The following is a 14,961-nucleotide window of genomic DNA, read 5'->3' on the forward strand; positions in this document are numbered from 1 at the left end:
ATTGTGTACGGTCCATGGACTCAAAATCAACTTTTTTATTGTGATAAAATATATTCAATATAATTGAATAAATCGTGTGCAATATGATCAATATATTTGTTTAATAAAATTTTAAATTTTTGTTCTACATATTGAGCTTTCAATATAATGATAGATTTTTTTGGCGCAATTAGTGAAAAGTCTTGGGAATAATTTATGAGATGATGAATTTTATAAATGTCCCCCACTTAATTTGTGCAAAACATTGAGCGTGTAAAGGCCGCTTTAAGTAACGGGCCCCACGTGTAGGGTGCCCTTTAGTCGGGCATAGTGTACGAATTGACCTTTTTCTTTTCTTTGGCAACCTTTAACCTTCATTTTTACGTTCATTGCACCGATGCGGTTTTTTTTATTAACCAATACCGCCTTTATTTTCAAAGCACGCCACTGTCACTCTGTTATTGTGAATCATGCAATTGAAACTAGAAATAGTCCCTTCTATGCTAACAAAAGGCTTTCGATGCTTTTACTTGAGGAACGGGGCAGATTTTCGGGGTTTGTTTTTTGGTACGTTGAGAGATTAGAGACATATCATATACCTAGTGAATGCAAGGCGGTCTATACTCTGTGAGTACCTTATAAAAACCCCAAAAAACAAGTGTGGAAGCTACTGATTTTGCTGCCCTTCCAAGCCACTAAAAGAGTATAGGAGAGCTCTTTACTACAGGTGTTAAACACGAGACCCAATGCTTGGTCCATCTTCACGTTCATCGTGGTATACGGGTTTTTCTATTGACATCATCGTCTTGAAATAGGCAAAAGTTTTTCAGAAAGAGAAATGAAAAAAAAAAACCCAACAAAGTTATAAAAGTAAATTGAGGCTGCCATTTTTGTAGGGGATTTCAAAAATATTCTTCCCTTATACCAGAAAAACCCCGCAAATCCTTAAAAACTACTATCAAACTGATTAACTGACAGCCATAATTGACAAACTAATAATTAATTTGCATCCCTTTAAACATGGAGGCATAATTTACGAAATCTCATGCCAATGCATTGAAAGCTGTTGAAATCATATACCAAACTAACACGAATACTAATTTCATGAATCCTTGTTTTGCTTTTACAACCCAGTCCCGTTGTCAAGCATTAGAATCAATAAGCAAAGCCCGGCCTGTTTAATAGTTTTATATGAGCTTCAAGTTATAGTAAATAAATATAAATTAATTAATTGAACGACGTAATTATATAGATACTATAAAAGTGTTTAAAATCGTCTTATTTCAATAGGAAATTTCCAAGAGAAGTAACTATGCCTGTTTGTTATTTTACTTTTCTCGGGTTTTTGCCCCGGTCATAGTGTCAGGCAGATTTTCCATTTTAATAGACAGTTTCGGAAATTACATACAGAGAAACCAACACACATTGGGGTATTCTCCCTCTCACTAAGAACCCGAGCGAGAGGGAGAATACCGCAATGGCGGCCACGCTCCTGTGTGTTGGTTTCTCTGAATGTAATTTCGGAAATGGTTTATAGCGAGATATTCCAAAAAAAAAGAAGGTAAAATCACCATTTATCTGATAATCTAGATACAAGTCAATCCCTCTCGCTGACGTTGATATTCACTTCGCGCCAGAATACCTAACCTTTGAAAAAGACGAAGTCCCACTTCACGGAAATTACTGGCGCCAAAAGGTTTATCTTGGGCTAGCAATGACCCTTGTTGAATGGGATGGGCGGAGTTCGCTTTTTACCGAGGGACCGGTGACCGGTGACCCCGCGTACTGTAAAGGATTAAATATAATCCTTAAAATTCCTGCACTTCGCAATGCTAAATTTTCTACATTCAGGGAATCTGATACTGATTCGCCCCTCGGTGTTTAGTTATTGTAAAAAAAGAGCAAGGTATATTTTTGTGGGATTTCTATTTAGAAATGGAAAGGAAGGTGAACACTCCCCGCTTTAGTCAAATTACATACAGTATAATAATTGGATTTATTGCGTTAAATTTGAAGTATTGAAAGTTTTATGAGTTTTACTGTTTCGCAATCGCAGAATGATTGTCCCCTCGTACGAAATAAGAAACGAAGTTGAGGCTTTTGCTCTTACTTAAATACTTATTTTAACTAACTTTAACCATCTACTGCATTTCACTTTGATAAGAGTGAAAACCGAATATTTCTAAAACTGGCTAGACATAAGCTTACAATTAATAAGATGGAAGTCCGATATTTATAAGATTAAAAGATCTATGCCTAATATAAAAACCGTAATTTGATGCTTATTATTAACATATGTAATTTTATGCTTAATATTGAAAGCCTTGCATTTTTACAGTTTTGGGAAGGAAGGTAGGGTAGTAGGAAGTGAGTGTGCACCTTGCTCTGCCCAAGCTTCTTATCGAAGAAGGCGCCTTTCTGCTTCTATAGTGTTCACGGAAAAGAGGTTAAAGAAGGCGCCTGGCGTCCTCGTAAAAGAAGATCGTTCTGGAGATTCCACCACTGTGAGTCGTAGAGAGGCTTTACTTTCCCGCCAAGTATCCTCCATACTTCGATTTGTGGCAAAGGACGGTTTTTGAGAAAGGGTTTCGCTAGTTTTGTGTTGAAAATTTAGCGGGGTGCGCGATGGACGCTGAAAATGGGCGTCGTTTATTGGCAGGCCCACCTTTGACTCCTCCCCCCCCCGTTCAATTGAATGGAATGGAGAAACTCAAGTTACATTCACTTTTCTTGTGCTTTCTGCATCGATAAGAGTTCATTTTTCTTTACTTTGTAAAGTTAAATTTTAGCAAAACAGTTTTTTTACAAACTACTTCAACCTTTATTTTTTTCAACGAGAAATATTTTTTATTGAATTTTTTAATTCTTTGAGTTTTTTAAACTCGGAGATTTCCTAGTTCGCAATTTTTAAGTAAACTTTTTGATTTTTGACTTTTATCTTTTTTCGTTCTTCAGTATGTCAAGCCAAGCTTCTTTGTCTTTTGATTCCTCTTTGGACGATCAGTCTCCAAGAGGCAGTGCCACCAATTCTGGGTCGAGCAATTGCAGGCTGGACGAGTTGAGGCCCAACACAGTATTTGAGGCTAAATTGTAAAGTGGTGGATTTGGCACCAAAAACATCCAGGACCATTTCATTTATCTGGGACACGAACCAGAGACAGCGTTTGACGCAAAGCGAAAGAAGTCGAATTTCTGGGGAGAATGCCGGCAATGCGGGAAAAAAATTTAATCTAATGGAAGCAGTGGATTTAATTTGGAGCACCATGCCACGGTATTTTTCATTCAATATAATAATAGCACTTTTATTTAATGTTCTCCAATAATGTGTTTTCTCTCTCTTCTCGACAGGAGACGCACAAATTGATTTTGCGCGTGAAAGAAGGCCCTCAAGGTGTTCCGGTCACCCTTACGCCTTAAGTGCCGCCGCCGAAGAAAGTTGCGAAAGTCGGTTTTTATTTTGAAGTCTCTAATTGCCGAATGCGGATTGACGTTTGAGATTCTTCAAAAGCGCGCATTTCATACACTGTTTGGAAGAGTTCTACCTCATTTAACAGTACCTACCCCAGGATCTTTGAAAGAGGAATTGGATACCGCTATACAAGCTATTGCCTCCAAATTTAAGGTAAGTAGCAAGTTTATTAACAAAATATTGGTTAATTAATAGAGGCATGTGGGTAGCGATTTCTCAATTTCGAATCGGGTTCGGGTAATCAAAAATATTGTTTTCCGGTATGGGTGCGGGTACCCGAATTTTTGTCGGTTATTCGGGTAATTAGCCTTAGCCTAGTGGGTATTAAAATTTAGGACGAAAAGTTATCGGGGTGGGTACTCAGAATGTTTCGGGTAAATATGGTTTAATAAATAGATACTTCCTCCTAAAATTCCCTCTAATGCACTATTTGTAGTTATATCTCAATTCTACGTTCTTCAACGCATTGTCTTTCTTAAAGGGACTACAAAGAAGGCATGGGCGGGTGGATAAAAGTTTTTTGAAATATGTCACAGACATCACGTGATGAAAAAGGTACAATCTATCTATTCCCTCTAAATTAATTGAAAAAGTTACATATCTACGTTTTTTCAAGAACAATTACATTTTCCGAAAACATTTTATCATGAAATTAATTATTTTGAAGGGAGTACGTGCTTGAGGGATTAATAATGAATATTTGAAATACTCTGTCTAAAAAGACCAAGCGAACTTTGACATAATTCGAAAGGAAAATGTAAATTTTTAAAAGTGGATTCCAAACCAGGGTGTTGCACGAATTCATACATTAATATCGTACATCGAAATACTAGATTTCTAATGTCGCGACTATGAAGAAAAGGTTGCACTGCAATTCCCCTCTTCGTACTTTAGAATTTGAAACGTCACCACCCCTTTCTACATTGTTGGCGTTACTTGTACACCGGTAACGTATTACGCATAATCATTTTAGCACGCGTAAATACCATTTCGGAAAACACACAGTGGCGAGGCCACCATTGGGTATTCTCCCTCGCACCAAGGGTCACCGGCCAAATCATTCAGACGATATAAAACTGGTTTTCTGAAACTCAGAATAGAGGAAATGACAAATACTTCCGTCGAGAAATTAGGTTCATAACCTTTAGAAAATTCTGGTTTAAGCTTGCTTATTCTTACAAAATCACCAACACGAAATTTGACATCTTTTTTAGTACGCTTATTACTCAATTCAGGCTTGTAAATGTTTTTGTATACTTCCAGAACGTTAGATGGGGAAACATTATCGGGTGCCATTTTTATTACGGAGTGATAAGAGGCATTGTAGCCTTTAACTATGTCTGGCAAATGATCGATATATCTATGAGAATTGAAATGAGTCAACATTTTGAATATTCGATGTCTTAAAGTTTTAATTAATCTTTCTACAAAAGGACAGTGGAATTTTTCTGACGTCATAGAACCGTATTTGATTTTATTTTTCTTTAGAAGTTTTTGCGTACTTGAATTAATAAATTCTTTTCCTTAATCGGACCAGATGGCTTTAGGTTTGCTTTGTTCGATGATTATTTCGAGAGCTTTCGTAGCTTCGGCAGCGTGTTTTCTATTCATGGGTACTACAAAAGCTTTTCGGGAAAAGCAATCAATGCCTACCATAAGGTATCTGTAGTTATCGTTGTACTTGGCGATTGACCCCAAGTCAGCTAGATCAACTTCGACTCTATCCGAGATGTTAAATACAGGGATTTTACGTCTTTTGAATTTATTTATAGCAGTTTTATATAATGTGTATACGTCCGTAGATTCTAGAAAAGATTTAACTTCGTTTCTCGAAATGTCAAGATCTCGGACTGCTTGGTACAAAGGGTTTAATCCAGTGAAGGCGGCTTTGTGATTACTAGCGAGATAAGTGTTCTTTAAGGTTTCTTCTTTTTGGAGCTGCGATAGACCTCCCATAACGTCTTATTATAAGGTTGTTTCTTCAAAATTAAAGGGCTCGTTTTATTGTCAAAGGTTAATCTTTTCTTCGCTTTTAAATAAGTTGGTGGTCGAAGTTTATTCTTCAGAGGTACAGAGCGGGGTGACGTCTTTATAGACACAGGTGCTACTGATGGCAACGGTTTAACTGGTGGCGGGACGATAAAGTTTTGGACAAAGGGTTGGAATTCCGTCCATCCCGTCGGGGGAATGGCGATGAGTGACGGGGGCACGCCTTTGTTATTGAACAATGTAGGATGTATAGTAAAATATACTAGTTGCACTATATCGGAATCTGGGATCTTAAAGTTATTTACAAAAAGAGCCCCCGTGTCGTCCCAACGTATACTACGGGCGTTATCTGACAAGTGATCGAATATTTTTCTCGCAGCTCCCCTATATTTCAAGGGGAACATATTAATCCATTTATCGTGTTTATTCGATGGGCTGGGTTTCAAGATGTTCTGGTACCGTTTCAAGGCTTCCTCGTAAAAAACCCACTTGGTTCTTTCGTCTAAAGCAGGATTTGAGATAATTAAATTCATCTCTTTATCCAACTCTGATAACACTGCATTGTTTTTTGAAATATCATTGTTTGTTGTTGTTATTAATTGACGAGGTGGTGGGTTAGGACTTTGTTCGTGTTGCTGTTGTTCCAAAGGCACTAAGGTCATTTTATTAGCGTAAACTAGCGTTTTATTCATTTTGAGAATAATCCGCCTAAAAGGCTCGAAATTACTGGAAAAAGGACACTAAAAAACCACTTCCGGTTTGTTTAGATAAAATAGCTCTTTTGTCTTTCCAATGAGTATTTTTGCAACAATTTTTCGAATATGTTTGTTATGCTTACACAGTTTATTATATACGTCTGGTTTCAAATTGACGGCTCCTTGTAAGGCGTTGTGACAACACTCACTGATTGAATCAATAATCTCTCGATTAGAATTTTTAAGAATAGCTAATCTTTGTGGTTTTTTTAATTGCCCCAAAGCGGCTATTAAATTGATATTTTTAGCTGCTAAACTTTTTTTCTTTTTATTCCCCGATGTTTTCTTGACCTTCCTTGGTGGTGACATCGTAAAGAATGATTAAGTCTCGAAAGTGTTGTTTAATTATATAGTTTTCTTCTTGGGAGTATAGATGACGATTTGTTCTCCCGGTAAAATATTTGTTCTAAACCTTAAATCGGGATGACATTTCTGGCTTAAATCACAAAGTAAATACCCGTGTGGTTTTTCTGTCGCGTCCAAATAACATTCTACTATAAATTTAGAATTGTTGGGTGCCAATTGTTTAGAAAGGGCCACTAATTGCATAAGATCTCTTACGGTTTTCATAAGAATCATGTAATGAGCGTTTAAGGAAGCTGTTCTCAAGTTTTCAAATATATTTTGTAAAAGGGTAATTACGAATAATTTCCTATGATGCGATTGTTTAATAAATATTTCTGATAAAATATTATTCTTATTTTCTAACATGAGATCATCTAATACGATTAATGTTGTTTGAGAACCGTCATATACAGTGACATCGGGTAAACCTTGATGCATAATTACACCCATTTCTTTCAATTCATCGTAGCAAGGTTGATATATACTATAATGCCAAACAACTAAATCAACTTTAGGTTCGAACATTTTATCCTTATTTTCTATTATTTGTTTACATAAAACTGTTTTACCAGATCCCGAAGGACCGAAAATAATTAAATTTCCGGGAGTTGTGAATGGTATCATATTCAATACTCGAATGAGACAAATTTATAATAGATATTCATATTTAAACGCGTATAATTAACACGCGGTCGCGCGAGCGGTTCGCGAAACGGGGCAACGCGTTGTTTTTGCCCCCCAACGGCTCGCGCGCCACCCCCTTACCCCCTATCCTATAAAAAAATTTATTTTTTTATAGGATTTCTCCCGCAATTAAAAATAGGGTAGAGATTAAAAAAGAGTTTGCAACAAATGTTAAGTTCAATTCATTTTATTGTAAACAAAAATTAATATAAAAAAAATTAGCAAGTATAAAATTAAAAATGAGATAGAATATTCATTCTATTTTTTAAATAAGTTATTTGACCCGAGATTACAGAGAATAAATTATAATTATAAAAATGGTTTTCAAGATTTTCTTCTTGTAGTACGTTGTTAAATTTCATGACAACCTGTTACGACGTTATAAAATTGGTGAAGTACCCAACCACGACGTCAAACTTTTCGTGCTGTCCATCTAAATAAGGTATACGATCGTGGTCCACGTATAAATTATCATAAATATCATTATAAAACTCTATAATGATATCCGCCATGTGTGTAAACACGATTTCATGGTTATTTATCTTGACGAGATGCTCCTTTACAGCTCCCGAAACGCGGTTCAGGGCTGCTGTTTCCATACTGGTCAAAACAATAGAGTCCTCCTTTATTAAGTCTTTAATGTGGCATGTGTTATGGTATGCCACAACTGTTGTCTTTTCATTGGGGGTATCGTTTAAAACGATTTCAAAATTGTTGGCTTCATGGGCAGCGGTCCAACCTGCTAAAACAGGTAAGCGCGGCATCAGCTTTTCCCAGGTTTCCGTAGAAATGGCGAAGCTTTTTACCGATTGTTTCCGGCATGGACGAACCTCAGGATCCAAGGTTCCGTTCACGAATCCAGTTGTTAAGAACAACTCTTTAGATATATGGAATCTCCCGTTAATTTTACGTTCGTTAGTTACACCTATCTTCCTTTTGGGAGCTTCTTGATTTTCCATCTTGAGAGTTTAAGGTCTTCTCGAATAATGATACTCTAGTCTATTGAGCCAACGGTTTTTATACTAAATTTCTTACGTAGCTATTGCCAAATATCTATTGTCCTTGACTGTTCCATTGTTAGACTGTAGGCGTATTTTTATGTCAAAGTTCTGAAACCATAGATTAAGGATTTCCAGTACCCCCAAAATCAATAAAATAAATAATACAATAAGTTGTTTTTGGGGATTAATCTCCAAGATCTGGCGAATTCTCGACATCCTTTGTGTACTTGACTCCATAACGACTTACGAGTAAATAAGTTGTACAATAGTAAACTTGACCAATTTATCCTTAAATAGACCTGTCAATATTTGATTGAAGAAATACTTTTCTTACATCTTCATGTAATGTCGTTAAAACCCACGAAATGACGCATCATCTCTTTTGTTACAATCCTTTTGTTGAGTTAAAAAATGTATTGACGATTTATCCTTTTGTTACCATCTGCCACCTGGATGTCAATCTTATGTCACCTATTGTTGACTGACTAACAATATTAGACGTGTTTAAGCACGGGTTTATAAGGGTGTGTACTTAACTTCGTAACAACTTACGAGTAAATAAATTACACAATAGTAAACTTGACCTATTTATGTATTAATAGAGACAACCCTAACCTGTCAATATTTGAATGATTGAAGAAATACTTTCTTAACAATACATTTTCACGTAATGTCGTAAAAACCCCACTAATGGAATGACGCATCATCTCTTTTGTTACAATCCTTTTGTTGAAATACCAAATCTATTGATGGCTCATCCTTTTGTTACCATCTGCCACCTTTTAAAATCACTCGGCTGTCAATCTTATATCACCTATTGTTGATCGACAAACAATATTAGGCGTGTTTAAACACGTCCGGAAGGTCAACGTACCATTGGCCAATAGAAGCCTAGGTAACCCTCCACCCCCTTTACCCCCCCTACGAATAAGCCTAGAGAAATTTAGTATAAAATAACGCGAGAAAAAACAGAACATCGCATTCGAACTTTAGATCTCGTAACATCAAGATGGATCCTGAATCACTTCGCTGGAATTTGGATGAATTAGCTGTAAATAGGCCTTGGCCCCTAACTTCATTATACAAGTTTTATTTTTCCTTATGTGCCTATTTACACATCGACCCCGCTAATGTACCCTCAAGTTTACCCATTTTTATTATGAATGGAGGTTTAAATATAATCGAAACTTTCCTGGACATTATCGCGTACATGAGAACCGTCCCTAGAACACCGGAAGACTGCGATACAATAGACGAATTGGACCACCTAAGTAACTTAATCCCTAGACCTCTAAATATTTCTTACGCCGAACGCATCGAAAGACGCCGGAATGAATTACTACCCACTAACCAGGAAGAAACCTTAATCGCAGATTTCAACAACCCTCAATACGATATAGAGATGGCGGCATTTTTGAATCAGGAATGTCAACAAAATTATCCTTTTGAGTACCTATCTCTAAACTTTTCCGACTACCTACCCAGTGAACATGAATCTCTTGTGGACTCGGAAGAAGCCGAGGCCGATGCGTACGATCAATGGGGTGGGGGGTGCCCACCTTCCAAGGTTACTCTAGAAAAATACACTATTAGGTTGGAGCATTCCCGCTTCTTTAAAAACAGCAAAATCCTGTTTTTACGAAGGGGGGGTGGATAGACTTCATTTCCCGATTTATGACGTCAAACGTGGGCAAGCAACAAGAGTCGCGTTCTCTTTCCCTCTCTCCCCGAGTCCCCGGAGCTGAAGCTTTATTTTTCGTTTGGCCGAGGGTTGAAGAGTCGAACGGTTGCCGACAAGACAAGTCCCGCCATTTGTGTATGGTTTTTTTTTAATTTCTCAGCGGTAAGTTCATTTTATGTTTCAAATATACCATTATTAAAATAGTTCAGTCGATATTTAAACAAACTAAGGTTATCGAGAATGTTTATAATCCGAAGAGGGGGTTATAATGTACTCTGCTGATAGGGTAGACAAAACCGTAAGAATTGCCCCTGCTCTTCCAAACTTAATAAATCATATACCAAATGAAAGCTTACGCTTCCTCTATTCATTGCACACCATTATAGTGAGCGCAAACAATAATTAACATTAAAAAACTAATTATATATATAGCAGTGCCAAAGGCTTTGCCGGGACTCGCTGTGATGATACGCGCAGCGGCGCCGCACTTAACCAAACCAAACCAAACCTAACCTTTGTGTAAATTATTTAAAAATAAAATAATTTACGCGGAATGAATTTTGTTAAAATTAGTAAAAAATTACCTTAAATCATAAATTTTAGGTTAGGTTTGAGGAAGGCGTAAGCTTTCATTTGGTATATGATTTATTAAGTTTGGAAGAGCAGGGGCTATTCTTGAATTTTGCCACTGGAATTTAAATGAGCGGCTAAATGTGCGCCGTTTTGTTATTATCAAGTTAAATCAACTGAATAAATTTCCCCCTTTTCCAAAATTGTATGTTTTACTTCAATATATTGCTACATTTTCTAAATAATTGCTAGTTAGCTTGTTTATTGCCACCAATAGGCTAAAAGCTGAACTTCTCAAAATTAAAACCCGCAAGTATTTAAAGAAAACAGCGGTTCCTAGTCAAAATATGCCAGAATGTCAATCCATAATGGAAACAAATTCTGACAAAACTCTGTCACGCAACCAATTCCAACCAATAACTGAGCAATTCCACTCATTTTGTAATATAAATAGCCAAACTAAAGTAAAGAACAATCAATCCAGTCGTATTAGAATTCCTAGTTTTACTGAAACTAATGAAGATGCTAATATTATCACGACAAAAGAAGTTCCTAATGTTATCACGACCAAAGAAGTTCCTAATGTTATCACGACCAAAGAAGTTACTAATAGTACTTTTTTCTTGTGGCACACGAAAATGAAATGGTTAATAAGGGTTTAAGTAATGAAAGGGGAATAGTTCAATCTGTTGTTGAGAAAATCTTGAGAGATGGAGCGTGTTTATATCCCTCTGATGTTATTCATTCATTTATACGAATGAGAACTATCATAAGGATGAACTATTTAAATCAATTACACCAAGAAGAATTAAAAGAAAAAAATAGAGCAAGAGCTAAAAAAATGAAACAAATATTAACATGAGTTATTTTTCTTATTTTGAAAAACGGGTAAAACAAGTCGATAGAAATGATAAATTACTGTGATTATTTTTCATTTGTATAAGCTACACTTTAAAATTGATAAAATCTATGTGATGTTCAAAATTGATAAAAATGTATGTGATGTTCAAAATTGATAAAAATGTATGTGATGTTCAAAATTGATGAAAATCTATGTGATGTTCAAAATTGATAAAAATCTATGTGATGTTCAAAATTGATAAAAATCTATGTGATGATTATAAATTTTTGGTTAAACTCTTAAACGTTTCTATTTTAAGGAAATGACTGTAATTTCAATTTGTTTAAAATTAATAAATAAGTGATTAGTGATACTTGGAACATTCATCTTCCATCTTTGAGAAAAATACTTAATTTTTGAATATTATTATTCCCTTAAACCCTATATTTTTTAACCTGTCCTAAATTATTTAATTAATTATTATTTTAATTAAGTTCCTCTTTTCAAAGTAAAGTACAATTTATATATTTTTTTGAGATTTTTCTACGTAGTTTAAGCCAAAATAGTATTATATTTGAGAATTTTTATTCCTATATTGACCTGTAAAAACACAATTTTCTCCTATAAAATCCTATTCTTCCTTCACATTTTCTTCTTCTTAGTTATACAGTGAGAATGATGTTCCTTAATCCGTATATACCCGTTTTATTTAAATCCGTATTAAATTTAGTGACATCATATTATGAAGAATAGTGTGTATTTTTCTCGACAAACCTCGACTATGAAGAACTAAACCAGTATTTTCTTATTATGCATCTGACAGACATGTTCTTGGAAAAATAAGCCTCCCAAAAAATGCGAGTCTATACGAACTTGGCCCACGTTTGACGTCACCTCCATGGAAAAAATTTCTCTCCAGGCGCGATCCAAAAAATCTCAAAAACTCGTTCTTAGCATGCGCCCCCCTTGCCCACCTTCACCTATTCAGGACGTCCCATAATGCGAGATTTTAGAACAAAGCGAAAAATTCTATGAACAGTTTAATATGTATGGTAGAGAATTAGTTCTAAACATCACTGACGAACCCGTTGACAGTATAAGTAGTATTACAGAGCACGTATTAAATGAGTACAGAGAAACAGATTATGTTCAAATAACATTGAGAAGCCTAGGTATAAATTGCAGGTCTGAATTAGAATTATCCTTTAAAAGACTAGACCAAGTAGATAATACCAGTGTGCTTAATAAAATAAGTTAGAGAAAAATCTGTTTTGGCACTGACGCCTCACAAAAGCGCGATTAAAATATTGAACGATGCTAAGCCAATTACCGAACGAATAAATTCGAGTGAAAAGCACAGGTTATTCTCTCAGCTCCTTCAAATTGTTTTTTTTCATTTTGTCTGACATAATATCTGAAAAAGGCTCCGGTTTTCGATTTTTACAATATTATTACCATGTACACAGCTATTGGTTTTACCAAAAATATATACCTCTTCACGGAATGGCCAAAAAGCCATACTCTCTATGCTGTGATGTGGGGTGAAAGAGGGTCATCGCATAATTTCGCTCTACTCGGAACGTTATATGTTAGGACGTCACATATTTTACAATCATCCGATTGGGTTATATAAACTCCTACAGCAGTTTCTTCGTGAAATTTAAAGCGATATCAACGCTAGTATTTTAACCGCTCCAAGTGGCGATGACCTCACGTAGAGGTATTACACTGGACGTGTCTGTTTCTGTCACCGCGTTCACAGTTCACAAATCGGAGCAAACGTGTTCGCAGAGTGTAATTTTTGGATTAAGAAGTACGCGGCGATCGGCTAGTGTTACAAGAAACGTTTAGCCTAATAATGGCAGAGCTTCCACGAAAGGTTCATGCAATTATGGATTTTCTGATCATTTATAGTGAATCATTCGCCTTATATACCCTAAATTTCCAATAACCGTTAAAGAGGCATACTCTTGAATTCAAACGTCAACAAGAGCTTGTTTAAAATGATTTTAGGAAAAAGTTACTTAAAACGATTTAACTAGAATTAAGGTAAACTAATGACGATAAAAATATTCAATATCAATTTTACTTATTTAATTATTTAAGAAAAACCTCTTATTTAGTCTACACTCGAAAGGTTTATTTTGGTTTTCCAACTTGTATTTTAACCGTTCCGTTTTCAATCAACACACTACTCTCCCGAAGGAACGAAACTTATTACAGTAGTACCGCTCCTGCTGTAGAAGGAAAAATAAGCTATGCACATAGAAACTTCTTGTGACGCGATAAATGACGTTTTTAATACTTTGCTTGGCCCATCCCCCTTTAACTTCCTGGTTTTACCGGTAGAATCAAATCAAAACCATTTAACCCTCTTTCGAATTACCTCACAGGTGACGGTTGGATTGGTCAATTGCGTTATTCTGTTCTCTATTCTTGCATCACTAATGAAAGTCGCCGTTTACAAGGCGAGACACTTTCTCTGACATTTTCCTCCAGTCTTTACACGTTTTCTCTTAGCATGTTCCGAGTTCGTAAGTTCATTCTCACTTAACCTTAGCCCTAACGGACAAATGGCTAGACCATTTTAAGTACGCCGTATCAAAAAGTGTCTTTCTTTGACCAGGCAGGTTAAGGGTCATTTATCACACGTCTTACTTTAGGTTAGGCTTGCTCAAACTATGATAGTTATTTGTTTTTAGCGATTTCTGACAAACCCCGTTCACTTTCATACCGTATCCTGATGTTCGGGTGGTTGCTGGCAGCGCTCGTTATAAGCGCGCAACAGAACAGTCACTTTACCACCAATCTGTCTATTTCTGTTTACTTTTGCATCGACACTTTCGCTGACTTGAAGCACTACAAGGACATTATACTCAAAGTACCTAAGAAAACCTTTGAGGAAATGCACCTCGTTAATTTGGTAAGAAACGAAGACGATGCCTTTCATTTAAGCGAAGTGGGGTTCCTTTGGCGCTCTTTAAAATCTCCTTTATGCTAAACAACGTGTGTATAATAATTTTTAACCAGCATGCTTGGGAAGAGAATAGAAGTTACTATGGTTTGCAAAAATAATAGTTGAGTTTATATCTTTAGGCAAAATCAGACTCAGTGGCAAACAATTTCATGACTTCGATTAAAGAATCAAACAGTTACTACAGGTTTTTGGATTTGGTTTTTGACTTTGGGTTCCGTAAGAACATCAGTGGTCAGCGTCAGGTCATTATGATTAATACACTCTTGTTACTACTGCTGGCGTCTCTCGTCATGGAGGAAGACGAGGGCCTGAAGTATCACGTGTCACCCCCACTCACTCAAATCATTGAAGGACTTATCATCAACAGCAACGTCTCCAAACAGACTATGGAACAAATCAACTGAGGGTAAAAAATTTATTATTGAAATATTGTAGTTATTTAAGTTGTGTTCAATATAAATTTTGGGTAGTTCAATGGCTGTTAAAGTGGTGTGTTGTACTTTGCATTTGTAAATTAGCGGTTTCTCATATCAGTGGTATTTAGCTAGTTTATTAAGCTGGTTCAAAGTCTACTTTCTGACTGCCTAAATAATTTCAGCCAACCAGAGGTAATCTTAAAAATTATTTAAAAACATTTTTCTAAATCTCGCCAGCTCAAATTAGAGCGCTG

The 14,961-nt window shown here is 36.0% G+C and overlaps 1 long non-coding RNA gene across 1 annotated transcript; it reads left to right on the forward strand.

The window, feature by feature from the left end:
* The first annotated feature begins 9,786 nt into the window (after nucleotides 1-9,786).
* Nucleotides 9,787-11,722, forward strand: LOC149624213 (uncharacterized). Its single transcript, XR_016374650.1, has 2 exons — nucleotides 9,787-10,065; nucleotides 10,751-11,722. It is a non-coding gene; the product is annotated as an uncharacterized LOC149624213 (long non-coding RNA).
* The last annotated feature ends 3,239 nt before the right edge of the window (nucleotides 11,723-14,961 follow it).

The sequence above is a fragment of the Phalangium opilio genome, unplaced genomic scaffold, assembly GCF_054372755.1.
Source record: "Phalangium opilio isolate 3A_F unplaced genomic scaffold, DU_Popi_V2 ptg000106l_1, whole genome shotgun sequence".
In the NCBI taxonomy this organism is placed as follows: domain Eukaryota; kingdom Metazoa; phylum Arthropoda; class Arachnida; order Opiliones; family Phalangiidae; genus Phalangium; species Phalangium opilio.